The 15769-nt window shown below is 40.0% G+C and overlaps 1 protein-coding gene across 11 annotated transcripts in view; it reads right to left on the bottom strand.

Moving 5' to 3' along the window:
- LOC108719375 (regulating synaptic membrane exocytosis protein 2) overlaps positions 1 to 15769 on the bottom strand; it is a 360080-nt gene that overhangs the window by 281325 nt on the left and 62986 nt on the right. The gene's annotated exons all lie outside the window — the stretch shown is intronic.

Below are 15769 nucleotides of genomic sequence, written 5' to 3'. Positions count from 1 at the left end.
GGAAACGGCTTTCCTGTAATTTGGAGCTTTCTGGAAAACGTTTTTCTGGATAAATGATCCCATACCTGTATCATTAATGCTGGGTTGGAATAGTCTGCACTACATGCCTTGTTAGTGCTATACATGTAAAAATATAAAGTCATACACCTACAGTTAAGCCCATGTACTCCTCAATTTTAGGGGGAAATTAAAAAAAATACAGGTTTGGGATCCGTTATCCAGAAAGCTCTGAATTGCGGAATGCCTGTCTCCCATAGACTCCATTTTATTAAAATAATACACATTTTTAAAAAGAATTTCCTTTTTCTCTGTAATAATAATAAAACTAACTTGTACTTCCAAACTAAAATATTATTAATCCTTATTGGAAGCAAAACCAGCCTATTGGGTCTATTTTATGTTTACATGATCATCTAGTAGACTTAAGGTATGAAGATCCAAACATTATATATATATATTTGTGATAGATGTCTTTATCCTCATTTGGCAAAGTACTTTATAACATGAGAATAATAATTACAATCTTTGCTTTGTGCAACCCCCATCCCTGAGAACTGCCCTCCAATAGAAGTTAGTTCAGCAATACAAACTGCACTTGTGAATGTGTTTCATCCTTGGACCTGCTGTGCCCTCTAGTGGTCGTTGGAATTAAATTTCAGTTTCCCATGATTATTTCTTTTAATCAAAAGCTGTACACATGCTAAACGACAATGCAAATTTTGTGAACAACTATATTTTTATTGCATTAATAAACATGATGTTTCGCTTCCATTTCATCTCCGGCGACATAAGCAACACCGTTACAGCTCCTGACTCAAGGGCTTTAAACATGCAATCCAGTAGTGTAAATAAGCAGAATGTAACTGCATTATAAAGAAGTGATGCTACTGTATTAGCAGTCAGTAACAAGCAGCATTAGCGTAATGAAAGAACACAAGATAATTCCAGGCTATGTATGATTAGGTTAAAGTCAGATTATTGGAATAAACAGCTTCAAAGCAGTATTTTCAAACTGCATGTGTTTTTATTAGCAGTGCAACTCACTTGAAAAAGGGTTTTACCCGAAACATGTAGTGTGTTGCACTGCTAATAAAAACACATGCAGTTTGAAAATACTGCTTTGAAGCTGTTTATTCCAATAATCTGACTTTATCATATACCGTTGGGAGTGTGGCACAGGCTCCTAGGAATCTACAGCGATACCACGTTTGAAATTATAAGATGGGACCAGCAATTTGTATGTTTATGTATGATTAGGAATTGTACAGGCTTTACTGTATCAGAAGTTTCTCCTTACTCATATTTAATACATGAGCTCCCTCTGGTGGAAAAAGAAATGATAGCGGGAATACCTTTTGCTTATGTACAAAAAAATAAAGGCCCTGGTTAAAAGGCCCAATATAAAGAACCAGCCTTTGGCATCTTACAGCAGTCCTGCTGGCATTTGTCAGTCTAGACCTGCCATGGGCCCTAATTTAATAAAACTTTGTTCATGTTCTCCCCCGATTCCTGTACAAACGTACTTATTTATTTGGGCTGGACCTGAGCGCCAGTTCAATAACCAGGTTATGAGTTTGGCAGCACAGACAGAGATTCTGATTAAATATGGAGGAAAGTTGGTGCCAAATCCCCTGCTGATTCCTTTTTTTATTGTCACATTTGGAATTAGGTTATTTATTTATATTGAAATGTAATTGCACCAAAAAAATATGACTCATCACTCATAAGAACAGTATATAATCCATCAGGGGCCACAATGTATCAAGCTGAGGAGCCACTAAACCCACACTGTCCCTGTAGCACAATAACACTCCTGGCTGGAACTCAGGCACCTCAGATATCCAAGACTAACTATTTTATCCAACTAAAGCAACTGTTACAGACTTTAACCCTTATACTGGCTGATCCTTAGTGACTGGGTTCCCCTGCCAGGATTTAGACATATTAAAGCCTCTTAAGGCCAATGACTTAACTGGATCCTCCTGTCTTTAGGGTATGAACTAACACACAGAACAGACACTTTCACACACACACGCACGCAAGCACGCACACACACATATGTTTATACACATACATATATCTGCATAATTGGGCTCCTCATAGTAGCTGCTTCCTTTGAGGTTTGCTCATGTATTAGTCATACTGTATACCCAGTGAAACAGAAGGTGCATGTATTGCCTGTCCCTGCTACACTACTGAGAGAAGATTTCGTCAGTGAGTTGAGCTCAATAAATAATGGGAAATGGAGAGCAAGACACGGGTGATCACCGTCACCGCAGAATTTGCAATGAAATGTTAGCAGAAATATTGCTATAAAGCAACTGTGTACAGTAGAGTTCTGCAGAAATGAATGTGTTCAATATACACTTTTTAAATAAGACAAACTGCAGAATACCATGCTGTCCAATAGAGAAACAACCAAAACCAACCAACAAACAAACTACAGACTATATAATGTAGTATACAATTTTTTTCTTGGGGATAGCAGGTATACTATACTACAGTAGCAGTGGGATAGGGACTGTGGGATAGCAGGTATAGTAAGGAGAGATGGTGCCTATAGTAACAGTGTTATAATAGTCTCTGGGAAGGGAGTGTGACTGTGGGATAGCAGGTATAGTAGGAAGAGATGGTGCCTATAGTAACAGTGGGATAATAGTCTCTGGGAAGGGAGTGTGACTGGGATAGCAGGTATAGTAGGGAGAGATGGTGCCTATAGTAGCAGTGGGATAATAGTCTCTGAGAAGGGAGTGTGACTGTGGGATAGCAGGTATAGTAGGGAGAGATGGTGCCTATAGTAACAGTGGGATAATAGTCTCTGGGAAGGGAGTGTGGCTGTTGTATAGCAGGTATAGTAGGGAGAGATGGCGCCTATAGTAACAGTGGGATAATAGTCTCTGGGAAAGGAGTGTGACTGTGGGATAGCAGGTATAGTAGGGAGAGATGGTGCCTATAGTAACAGTGAGATAATAGTCTCTGGGAAAGGAGTGTGACTGTGGGATAGCAGGTATAGTAGGGAGAGATGATGCCTATAGTAACAATGGGATAATAGTCTCTGGGAAGGGAGTGTGACTGTGGGATAGCAGGTATAGTAGGGAGAGATGGTGCCTATAGTAACAATGGGATAATAGTCTCTGGGAAGGGAGTGTGACTGTGGGATAGCAGGTATAGTAGGGAGAGATGGTGCCTATAGTAACAATGGGATAATAGTCTCTGGGAAGGGAGTGTGACTGTGGGATAGCAGGTATAGTAGCGAGAGATGGTGCCTGTAGTAACAGTGGGATAATAGCCTCAAGGAAGGGACCATATTTCAACAAAATCTGGAAGGCTGTAGGTAGTCCATCTCTGAAATGTGCAGTGAGCTAGAGGGTGTTCTGGGAGTTGTAGCAGTGCAATTGCAAAAATGGCATATGTATGTAGCCTTGAGTGTATTTTTAAGCTGTCGGTAACAGAAGGCTGGGTAGAATAATACAGAAGAAGCTTTTCCCATTTACCATAAAAACAAAGTTTAAAAACAATTAATCTAATACGATGACCAACATCAGACATCTGCAATGACGGCCACCTGTTAATCTGTCCATCCTTGAGGGAGCACTCAGTTTATAAACAATACAAAGTAAATCAATTCCTATAGAAATACATAAAAAAGCATAATGAAACCAATCGGTGGAGATGCTAAAAATACAAAAAACCATAACCAGAGAAATCTTCTACCTGAAATCCTGACAATCTCCTCCAGGGCGTCCCCCGCTGGATAACAAGTGGCTTCTGAGGGATGCATCCTCCAGGTCATAAAACAACTGCTCCAAACAATGCTTTTATCCAAAACTGGGGGTTTTACTTTTTTTTTTGCTATAAATTTCTAATAACTATTTATATTCCCATTAAAGCAGCCAGATGGGTGGAAACTCCCATTGGTGCACTAAAAATGACCCATGTGAGAGCAATGGCTCTGGGACCCAACTGCAACTATTCCGGGAGGCAAAAAAGGCAGATGTCCTAGAGAAAGACGACCCATTAGTGTTTTCTACTTCCCTCGCAATGACTTCATTATTTATATATGCCGGCACTGGTTTCCAGCAACTGAAGTTGAATCTGGCTCATTAAATATTCATATTGTCTCCCCCCCCTCCTGCTGCTGTGCCATAATGTCCAAGTGTGAAGGAGGCTAAACTGCGTGCCTACACACCGGCAAGTAGAAGCCAAAGCTAATGTCACACAGGGACGGGAATCACTAAATAGCACAGTTACCAAATGACTTTCCTATGCTCTATGCAAAGATAAGGCTTTAGATTCTAAATGATGCCAATGCCATTCTAAGCAACTTTCCCTTTACAGTATATTGTTCTTTATTTATATAGCACCTACTTGATTACTTATGATTAAGGGAATGTTTCCCGGAACGCGTAAGGCAAAGCTGTTACCCCAATGTTGCAATAAACCTCTCAAACCTATCCGGAGTTCCGCCTGAATTTATTTATATAGCACCTACTTCCTTAAATACCCCTCCCTCTCCCAGTGGAGCTTACAATCTAAGGTCTCTATAATTCATTTAATCAGGGGGCCAGTAAACCTGTCTTTATGTTGTTGGAGATAACCCAAGCAAACACAGGGAGAACATAACAAATATCTAAAGATGGCCATACACAGAGAGATCCACTCATTTGGTGATGTCGCCAAAGGAGCACATCTTTCCCCTATATGCCCACCTTGAGGTGGGCGATATCGGGCTGAACCAATCGTGGGCCCTAGGGTCCAACAATCAGATCATAATGAAAGGAGTACGGGCAGTCAGGCCTGTGTATGGCCAGCTTTAGAGATACGTCCCTGGCTGGAATCGAACCTACAACCCCTGAAGCTGCAAGGGAGCTATCTTAACCACTGCGCCACCTATATAGCCTAAAATACCACACCTTATACTACTTATAACTACATGACCATAAGCCAACCACAGATGTAACCATCCTTCATAGATATAAGTAGAGTAGTTCCACTTCTGCCCACTAGAGGTGCTGTTGTTTTAGCGTTTACATTAGATCAGGAGCGCCCATACGTATAGTTTTCCCATTAGGATCTACATTCATAAAAAGCATTGTTGGCATTCTGTTCTGTTGAAAATATTAGTTTAATATTATATTGCTACGTATATTATACAAACAACTATTTATTATGCAACCTTAATAAATAAACCATAATAAATATCTGAATGAAAAGCATGAAACAGGAGGGTGATTTAGACAAGCTGTTTGTTAACCGTGTCTTGAGATCTACTGATCACCAGCTAAAGATCCCGATCTACTTATTATAACCTATGTACTCCCAAACCCCTCTCTTTAATAGAGGTCCTACTATCATTTGATACATAAAATATACATAAACCAATATACATAAACCAATAATAATCTTATAAATAGCCCCCAATACCCAAGCATCACAGATATTCTCTTTACAAAGCAAATGCATTACGTTTTACTTGTAATTTGGGCTTGGATGTATAACAGAGGGCAGGATACTGGCAGACTAAAACCGATTGGCAAAAGGTATACGTGGTGCATATGCTAAGCAATCAATTGTCTATATTAATTAAAGCAAGAGATTAGCTCCAGGCAGCAGCAGCCGCCTTGCACCTTTCACCACTCTCTGGAGCAAAGGAGAATGGGTGGGTAGGGTGATAAGGACAAAAATGAGCAAAAACCATAATAAATATCTGAATGAAATGAATGAAACAGGAGGGTGATTTAGACAAGCTGTTTGTTGACCGTGTCTTGAGATCTACTGATCACCAGCTAAAGATCCCGATCTACTTATTATAACCTATGTACTCCCAAACCCCTCTCTTTAATAGAGGTCCTACTATCATTTGATACATAAAATATACATAAACCAATATACATAAACCAATAATAATCTTATAAATAGCCCCCAATACCCAAGCATCACAGATATTCTCTTTACAAAGCAAATGCATTACGTTTTACTTGTAGTTTGGGCTTGGATGTATAACAGAGGGCAGGATACTGGCAGACTAAAACCGATTGGCAAAAGGTATAGGTGGTGCATATGCTAAGCAATCAATTGTCTATATTAATTAAAGCAAGAGATTAGCTCCAGGCAGCAGCAGCCGCCTTGCACCTTTCACCACTCTCTGGAGCAAAGGAGAATGGGTGGGTAGGGTGATAAGGACAAAAATGAGCAAAAACTGAAGAAAGAGGTTGGGGGGAGTCTGGGCACCCATATACAAAGGAATGCAAGAACAAGGGAGATAGTAGAAGGTGGATGTTCAACAAATTGAATAAATGGTGTCTGTTGTGCAATATTATTTGGGGTTTATTTAATATAAAATGAAGTCAGCACAAACTATGCCATCTCAGGTTTCTTGTGAAGGCATCTGGCCATACATGGTTGGATTCGCTGCTTTGGTGAGGGGGTCAGATATATGGTTATCAGATTAGATGGAGGGCCCAAGTGTTTCTTACCATTGTTCTGGCCCCATACACCAGCCATTAGGCTGTAGACTAGTTCGTTGACATGGTCAGTCATGGTCCAATAATGGCCAACTCAACAACCATTATGGGACCATGTATGGACATCTTATGGCCATACACAACCATTGTTAACAAGTTTTCCAGTCGTTTTAATCAATGCTGAATGGTATGAATAATATTAGCAGTTTTGCAGCTGTGTGCATGTTCTACAGCAATGTCTGTATTGTCATGTGCCTGGGGTGCAACTAGATAGAGGTGCAATTCTGAAAAAAATATCTGCATTGGCAGCTCATATCTCTTGGCCCAGCTCTGATTTGGGTGACCCACCCTGTGCATTTACACTGCACCCCCACAGTCTAAACCTTCACAGTCAGCCACTTGCACAGAAAGCCCAGACAGTATGTAGGCAATAAATAAGGGGCCTGGGCACTGCATGTTTGCTGTGATGTTAGTGCACAAGGTACTAAACCTGCATTTATGGCAACAACAAGCTTTGTAACTTGAGTATAGGGGGGCAAAGGGCATCTTGTGATTCCAGTGCTCTTTCCATACAGGGGGCCAGCTATTCTCTATTTATATTTAGGGGCCAGATTATAGAACAATGATGATGTCACAAAAAGAGGTTGGTAGAGCACTTAAAGGGGTTGTTCACCTTAAAATAAACTTTTAACAGGTTGTATGGAGGGATAATCTGAGACAATTTGCATTTGGTCTTCTTTATTATTTGTGATTTCTGAATTATTCCGCAACTTCATTTCAGCTCTCAGTTTGGAATTTCAGCATCTAACCTGTTGCTTGAGTCTAAATGACCCTAGCTGCCACGCACTGATACGAATGAGAGGCTGGAATATGAATAGGCAGTGTCGGACTGGGACACCAGGGGCCCACCCAAAAGCCTTAGATTACGGGCCCAGCAAAAAACCTTAGACCAGAAGCCCACTCTCAGTACTATTATTCTTCCTTTCCTCACTCAACCTCTATTCTCCTAGTCTTTTCTTTACATACTATAATCTATTATTCCATCTATTTAGCCTCTTTGTTCTCATATAAATAGGGAATGGCCATGAAATAGGCCAAATGTTTAGCAGCAAAAGGGCCCACTGACACCTGGGCCCACCGGGAGTTTTCCTGGTATCCCTGTGGGCCAGTCCGACACTGTGAATAGGAGAGGGCCCGAATAGAGTGATAAGTAATCAAAAGTAACAATAACAATAGTTTGGCTGCCAGGGTCAGTGACCCCCCTCCCATTTGATAGCTGGAAAGACCATTTTTTTGGGCATTTTTCTATTCAGTAAAATACCAAACTCAGTCAAATCCAGCAAATCTGAACCTAATCTGTACATTTATGTTGGAGGGAAGGGAAATTACATTATATGCTCCACCAGATCCTTGGCTGTCAATACTATGTGGCCTAGTTCTAGTGGACTTTAGGATCAAGGCTTAGTCTTGTGTACCAATGCCTTGTTCTGGGAGAGACGCACCAATAGAGGGGGTACCCAACCAACAACACTCCATTGCCTCCATTAAAGAAGAACTAAACCGTAAAACTGAATATGGCTAAAAATGCCATATTTTATATAGTGAACTTATTGCACCAACCTAAAGTTTCAGCTTGTCAATAGCAGCAATGATCCAGGACTTCAAACTTGTCACAGGGGGTCACCATCTTGGAAAGTGTCTGTCACATGCTCAGTGGGCTCTGAGCAGCTGTTCAGAAGCTCAGCTTAGGGGTCGTCACTAATTATCCAGCAGAAAATGAGGTTTGTCTCTAATATAAGCTGATGCTACAGGGCTGATTATTAAATTCTGATGCTAGTTGCACTGGTTTCTGTGCTGCCATGTAGTAATTATCTGTATTAATTACTAATCAGCCTTATATTGTGACATTTCTATTCTATGTGTACTGTATATTGTGAGTGGGTCCCTAAGCTCAGTAAGTGACCGCAGCACAGAGCATGTGCAGTGAATCAGCAGAAAAGAAGATGGGGAGCTACTGAGGCATCTTTGGGACACAGATCTTTACTGCTAAAGGGTTGTGTTTGCCTTGGGCTGGTACAGGAGCCCAAAACATAATGTACAACATTTCTAGCTACTTCTTTAGTTACACTTTAGTTCTCCTTTAAACAGCACAATCACAGGGACCACCCTTGTCAAGGACAGGTTTAGGGTAGTGTTAGGCCACAGCATACTCCTGATTTATGTAATACCCCCTTACATAGGGACCCCAGACATGCCTGGTCCCCCAAATTGCTTCTAATCCAACGACCCCATCCCGTTAGATTTTTCATAAGAGCCCATTGTGGTCACATAAACTTTGAAGCTCCCAGTTTCCCCAATGATTTATTAGGATACAGAGCCTGGGAATTCAGCACGCAGCATCTTCTGCAGGAAGAGACAAAATAACGCGCCAATCAATAGCGGCTTTTCCCCTAACGAGTTTATTGATTTCTAATTTAATCCATACAACTTTAAGCAGATAAATGATTAAACCTGAAAAACCATTTCACTTTTTGCCTTTTTCAATAAGGGATGCTCATTTACATTAATTATGGTTCCCAGCCAAGCGGAGTGTGAATATTGAGCTGCCACGAGACGCTGAGGAGGGATTTCTCGTGGCTTCTGGGCACTTTGGCTCTCACCTAAGAATGTGCCCGACAAGAAAATATATATATATATATATATATATATATATCATAACAGATGTTCAACTCTTTTCATTGGAAAGGCATTTATCTTAAATGTTCTATTAATTAGCCCTGCCATAGCTTTCAGTGCAGCATTAAATTGAGCACCAATGCTCCAAATCAATACCTGTGTATCTTTACCGTTTTCTCCCGGATATATATATATATATATTTCATGTCATTAGTAGTTAAAGGGGCAGATCAGTTCCTCAAAAGTTATAGAAAACAGGGAAGTGTGGGAAATAAAAGGGAAACGAGAAAATTCTTTGTTTGAGTGTACATTTTTGGATAATAATACATTTAGTGAAGGTGGAGAGCCCCTTTAAAAGTAGAGAAGAAGTAGGTATTTTTGGAAATACAGGTGTAGGATCTGTTAACCCTTTATCCATAAAGCTCCAAATTATGGGATGGCCATCTTCCATCTATGTAATAATAAAACAGTACCTTGTACTTGACCACAACTAAGATATAATTAATCCTTATTGGAAGCAAAACAACCCTAGTGGGTTTAATTAATGTTTTGAATTATTTTTTTAGTAGACTTGAGGTATAGAGATCCAAATATGGTGGTTGGTGTATATTATTTATAGATGCCTTTCAAGATTCCTATATTTACCACCCCCACTTGGCTCATAACTAAAAATAAAAAAATACCGATTCCCATTAAAAATCAGCAGGTGTAGCGCTACATGTAAACAAGGGCACACATTTGCACACTCACAAAGGTCATGAAATAAAAATGAATTTTCTGCCTTTCACTAATAATGTTGTAATTAGTGTGCTTACGGCTCTACTATAAATGTAATGCATTTAATAACACTTATGAAACTTGCGTGAGATTAACAAGCATTTACACGTTATCTATACATTTTATTGCAATTGAAATCAAGATGTGCTTATCCTTGATCTCTGGTTCTGACTCTCAATGCAGCAGAAGTCAGTTCTCCTCCGGGAGCAAGAGAGGCAAAAGTAGGCCAGTAAGAAGGAGGTTGCAATGACCCAAGTGGGAGATGATGATTAATGAGTATTTTGCTTCCTGAGTGAGACGGGTCTCATTCTTGTTTCCTTGCAATCTACTGAACGTGTAGTCGGCAGGAGTTAGAAAGGGATTGGATATGAGGAACGCAGAAGAGGGCAGAAGCAAATGAGGCTCAGAGTGCAGGAATTAAGGACAGAGAATGTGTTGGACAGGCATGTGTTGGATGAAAATATGATGCACTCATATGGTTATATTTTAGGTAGGGATGCACCGAATCTACTATTTGGGATTCAGCCAAATACATGCTGAAAGATTCGGCCGAATATCAAACCAAATCCTAATTTCCATATGCAAATTAGGGGCAGGAAAGGAAAAAGTGGAACAAATTCTTCTTTTGTGACGAAAAGTCATGTGATTTCACTTCCGCCCCTAATTTGCATATGCAAATTAGGATTCAGATTCAGTTCAGCCAGGCACAAAGGCCGAATCCCGAACCGAATCCTGGATTCGGTGCATCCCTAGTTTTAGGAGCACAAGTGTATATAGTCCCTTTATTTGCAGAGTTACAGACAGATAAGAAAAACAAAAGAAATGTATTAAATGCAAAACTGCACAAAAATCATTTAGTTGCCAAAGAATATTATCCCCAACCAAAGGTGCGGGGGTAACAGTAGCTTTTTTAAAAAAACATTGCCCCCCACCTGCACTAGGACACTTGCACCAGGAGGGAGCTCCCGGTGCAAAAGGCCATGTCGGTCATAGAGCATGCACATAATGCGCTTCTGATGTCACGCGAATAACGAGAAAGTTGCAGCTTTTGCTCATTTTGCGCATGCGTGCGTTCTAACATGGACGCTTCAACTGGGCCTAGCTCTGGCGGGGGAAGCAATTTTTTTTAAAAAACAAAAAACGACCGTTACCCCCAACCGGAGTTACAATTTTGCAACATTTAGTTGATCCATTTCTCAGCAGCATCTCTGGAGTATTAGTAACTATTGTATCAATTCTAACAGCTGCCTGTACTGAAACCCAGAGATTCTGCTCAGCAGGGACAAAGATAAGAAATGTATCAACTAAATGTATCAATTTAGAACAGTTTACAGGGTCGGTGACTCCCCCCCCAGAGCTGCTTCAGAAGGTGAAAAATGACAATTTACACTTCAATATTAGAAAAACGATCACACATAGAGAATAGAAAGTCACCGGAAAAAGTCATTATTTCTGGTGATCTATCTGAAACCAATTTGTTGTTTGAAGGTGAACCACCCCTTTAAGAGAGCCGGCAAGCATTCTTTTAATGGTTGAATGCCAGGGGGGCTTGTGAGCATTACCGTACAATATGGCATGGGCTGAGACTTACAGTGTGACACAGGCAACACACCTTTGGTTAACAGCCGCAACAGGTGACGTTACAATAGGACATGTGCACTGTCCCTCTATGTACTCATATATGTGCCACACCAATTATGGGCTAAACTGACCTTCAAATCCCACCTTGTTCACGTCAACAGTTATATAAATGAACAGGTATGGGATCCATTATCTGGAAACCCATTATCCATAAAGCTCCGAATTACAGAACGGCCATCTCCCATAGACTCAATTTTATGCAAATTTTTAAAAATGATTTCCTTTTTCTCTGTAATAATAAAACAGTACCTTGTACTTGATCCAAACTAAGATATAATTAATCCTTATTGGAAGCAAAACCAGCCAATTGGGTTTATTTAATGATTTCTCGTAGACTTAAGGTATGAAGATCCAAATTATGGAAAGATCTGTTATCCGGAAAACCCCAGGTCTCGAGCATTCTGGATAACAAGTCCCATACCTCTACTAAGAACACGAATGGAAAAGATATAAGAAGGCACAGCTAAGCTAAGTTACTAGTTTGCTACATGACTACAGTGGAACCTCAATTTTACATCCCCTGATTTTAAGTTTTCCCTCATTTTACATTGTTGTTTTATGGTCCCACCTCTATATTATGCATAATACATTTCCCTGATTCTACATTTTCCTGGATTTTACATAATTTTTTTTAGGGATGCACCAAATCCAGGATTCAGTTCGGGATTCGGCCTTTTTCAGCAGGATTTGGATTCGGCCGAATCCTTGTGCCTGGCTCAACCGATCCAAATCCTAATTTGCATATGTAAATTAGGGACGGGTAGGGAAATCACATGACAAAAGAAGAATTTTTTCCACTTTTTCCTTTCCTACCCCTAATTTACATATGCAAATTATGGTTCGGATTTGATTCGGTATTCGGCCGAATCTTTCATGAAGGATTCGGGGATTCAGCCAAATCCCAAATAGTGGATTTGGTGCATCCCTAATTTTTTTCTGGTCCCCTGAAAAATCTAAAATGGTCGTTCTACTGTATATGAATATGAATTTCTAAGGTGGTTCCCAAACAGTGGCTCGTGAGCAACATGTTACTCACCAACTTCTTGGATGTTGCTCCCAGTGGCCTCAAAGCAGGTGCTTCTTTTTGAATTCCTGGTTTGAGGGCAAGTTATAGTTGCATAAAAACTAGGTATACTGACAATTAGATCCTCCTATAGGCTACCAGTCCACATAGGGGCTACCAAATAGCCAATCACAGCCCTTATTTGGCACCCCTTTGCTTGTGTTGCTCCCCAACTCTTTTACTTCTGAATGTGGCTCACGGTTAAGAAAGTTTGGTGACCCCTGGTGTATGGGGTGGATTTCAACTTTTGCCTGGGAAAATACACCCAATACCTGACACCTCCCATACAGACAAATGTTTAAAAGCACCAGTTATGGCTTTAAATTTTATGCAAAATTACAAGCAAATTACTTAAAAAACGTCCCATGTACTATATCTCAAAACACCATTAAATCTAGTGTTAAATGATTCGGTCTCATTATGTTAAAAGGGCGTAATTATGTGTTGAGAGTATCCCATAAATGCTCCCAAATCACATAAGCACAAGGGACTATTTTTCCACATCAGTAAATCTGTAAGCAAGTGCATGAAAAATATATGGCCAGCGAGTTAATTTATCATTTATTCACAGATAGGCCCCAAAAAAAAATCAATTTCCAGGAGATCCGAGTGATGTATGAACATCTTGTCATAATTAACACAGGTAAAGCCATAAATCATGAGCCGCCCGAGAACGTGTAATTATGGTTTGTTGGGTGTCACAATATTGCTCCAGACTCCATCCTGCCGCTTTATTATATCTCACAATGATTAATACTTCAAAGGTTACGTAAAGCGGCTCCCTACTGAGGGAGCACTGGATAGATGCAGAAATTGGAAGAGATGGGGGGGGTCATTATTCATTATTTTTATTATTATTATACAGGTTCCAAAAAGAACTGCAAAAGGATTAGTATCACTGGTTACTGGTTAAAATACATATATGGCCAAATGAAAGATACACTTGCAGTAGTGATCAAAACAATAGCAAACGCTTCTGTGTGGCTTGTAAATTGTGCAATTAACATTCCATTAAAGGAAAACTATACCCCCAAAATAAATACTTTGGCAACAGCTAGTGTATATCAAATTAAGTGGCATATTAAAGAATCTTATCAAACTGGAATATATATTTAAGTAAATCTTCCCCTTCTTGCTCTTACATCTCCTGCCTTCAACCACCATTTCGTGATGGTCTGTGTAAAGATGGCCATACACAGGCAGATTAAAGCTGCCGACAGACTGAGTCGGCAGCTTATTGGCCCATGTATGGGGCCCTCCGACGGGCTTCCCCAATCGATATCTGGCTGAAAGTCGGCCAGATGTCGATAGGACGGGACTAAAAATCTGTTCGTTGATGCGGTCCCACAATCCTACCGCCCGTTAACCATCATTAGGATCCAATCATTGGGCCCTAGGGCCCACGATCAGATCAGGCCGATATTGCCCACCTCAAGGTGGGCATATCGGGGAGAGATCTGCTCGTTTGGCGACATCTCTGTGTATGGCCACCTTTACTGTAACAGGAAGAAGTGTGGAAGTAAAAGACACAACTCTGTCTGTTAATTGGCTCATGTGACCTAACATGTATGGTTTGTTTGTGTGCACCGTGAATCGTACGATCCCAGGGGGCGGCCCTTATTTTTTAAAATGGCAATTTTCTATTTATGATTACCCAATGGCACATACTACTAGAAAAGTATATTATTAAGAAAATGGTTTATTTACATGAAGCAGGGTTTTTCAAATGAGGTGTTTTATGCAATATCTTTTTATAGAGACCTACATTGTTTGGGGGGTATAGTTTTCCTTTAAAGGAGTGATTCACCTTTAAGTTACCTTTTAGTATATTATACAATGGCTAATTCTTAGCAACTTTTAATTTGGCCTTCTTTTGTTTATAGCTTTTGAATTATTTGCCTGCTTCTTCTGACTCTTTCCAGCTTTCAAATGGGGGTCACTGACTCCATCTTAAAAACAAATGCTCTGTAAAGCTACAAATGTATTGATATTGCCACTTTTATTACTTGTCTTTTTATTCCGGCCCTCCCCTATTTTATATCCCAGCCTCTTATTTAAATCAATGTATGGTTGCTATGGTAATTTGAAGCTTAGCAAATTGTTGAAATTGCAAACTCGAGAGCTGCTGAATAAAAAAAACGAAATAACTCAAAAACGACAAATTATAAAAAATGGTCAAGAGGTGGCAATACATGGGATCAGCCCACCAGACTTAAGCACAGATATGACATGAGCGGTCTCATCCTAGGTGACCTTCAGGCTGGGCACCCCAGATGGGAACCACAGGGCTAAGGTGATGTTGGCATGGATAACTGGTAGAAAGGCAACTGCTACATGAATACCGAGGCCCCTATTACTGTTATAGATTACAAGCCTAGCAAGGACCACATTGACTGTCTATATCAGGAACACCAAACCAAGGTCACCAGCTTCAGCTAAACTACAATTCTCTCTAAAAACACTGTATCCAAAAGGATGTGAGGATCTCCAAAAATAAAAAAGCAAATGTAAAAAGTAGAAAAATTTATTAGGACATGAAGACCTAACGCGTTTCGTACCTATTGGGGCACTTACTCATAAAAACACTGTATCCAAAAGGATGTGAGGATCTCCAAAAATAAAGAAGCAAATGTAAAAAGTAGAAAAATGTATTAGGACATGAAGACCTAACGAGTTTCGTGCCTATTGGGGCACTTACTCATATGAGTAAGTGCCCCAATAGGCACGAAACGCGTTAGGTCTTCATGTCCTAATACATTTTTCTACTTTTTACATTTGCTTCTTTATTTTTGGAGATCCTCACATCCTTTTGGATACAGTGTTTTTGGTCTTTGCACCTTGGGACTGAGGTGAACTGTGAGTGCATTCTCCCTTATTTTTTTCATTATATTTTTGTATTTTTATTTAATACTTATTTGTTAAGTGGTACCATAGATATTTTTTGCCACGTGGCAGTAGCACAAACCTAAGTATTTTTAGTCTACAATTCTCTCTATACACTAATAAATTAAATGTAATCCACAGAGCTCCATGTCTTTCCATATCTCTTTTATGACTTTCTTAAAACAAATTTTGTAGCTGGTCTACATAACTTCACTACTACTGCTGTGGTCTTCTTTCCACCAGGTCTTACAACCAGAGGAACACA

Source organism: Xenopus laevis, chromosome 6L (genome assembly GCF_017654675.1).
Source record: "Xenopus laevis strain J_2021 chromosome 6L, Xenopus_laevis_v10.1, whole genome shotgun sequence".
Taxonomy (NCBI): Eukaryota; Metazoa; Chordata; class Amphibia; order Anura; family Pipidae; genus Xenopus; species Xenopus laevis.
This window is presented reverse-complemented; position numbering and strand designations above follow the sequence as displayed.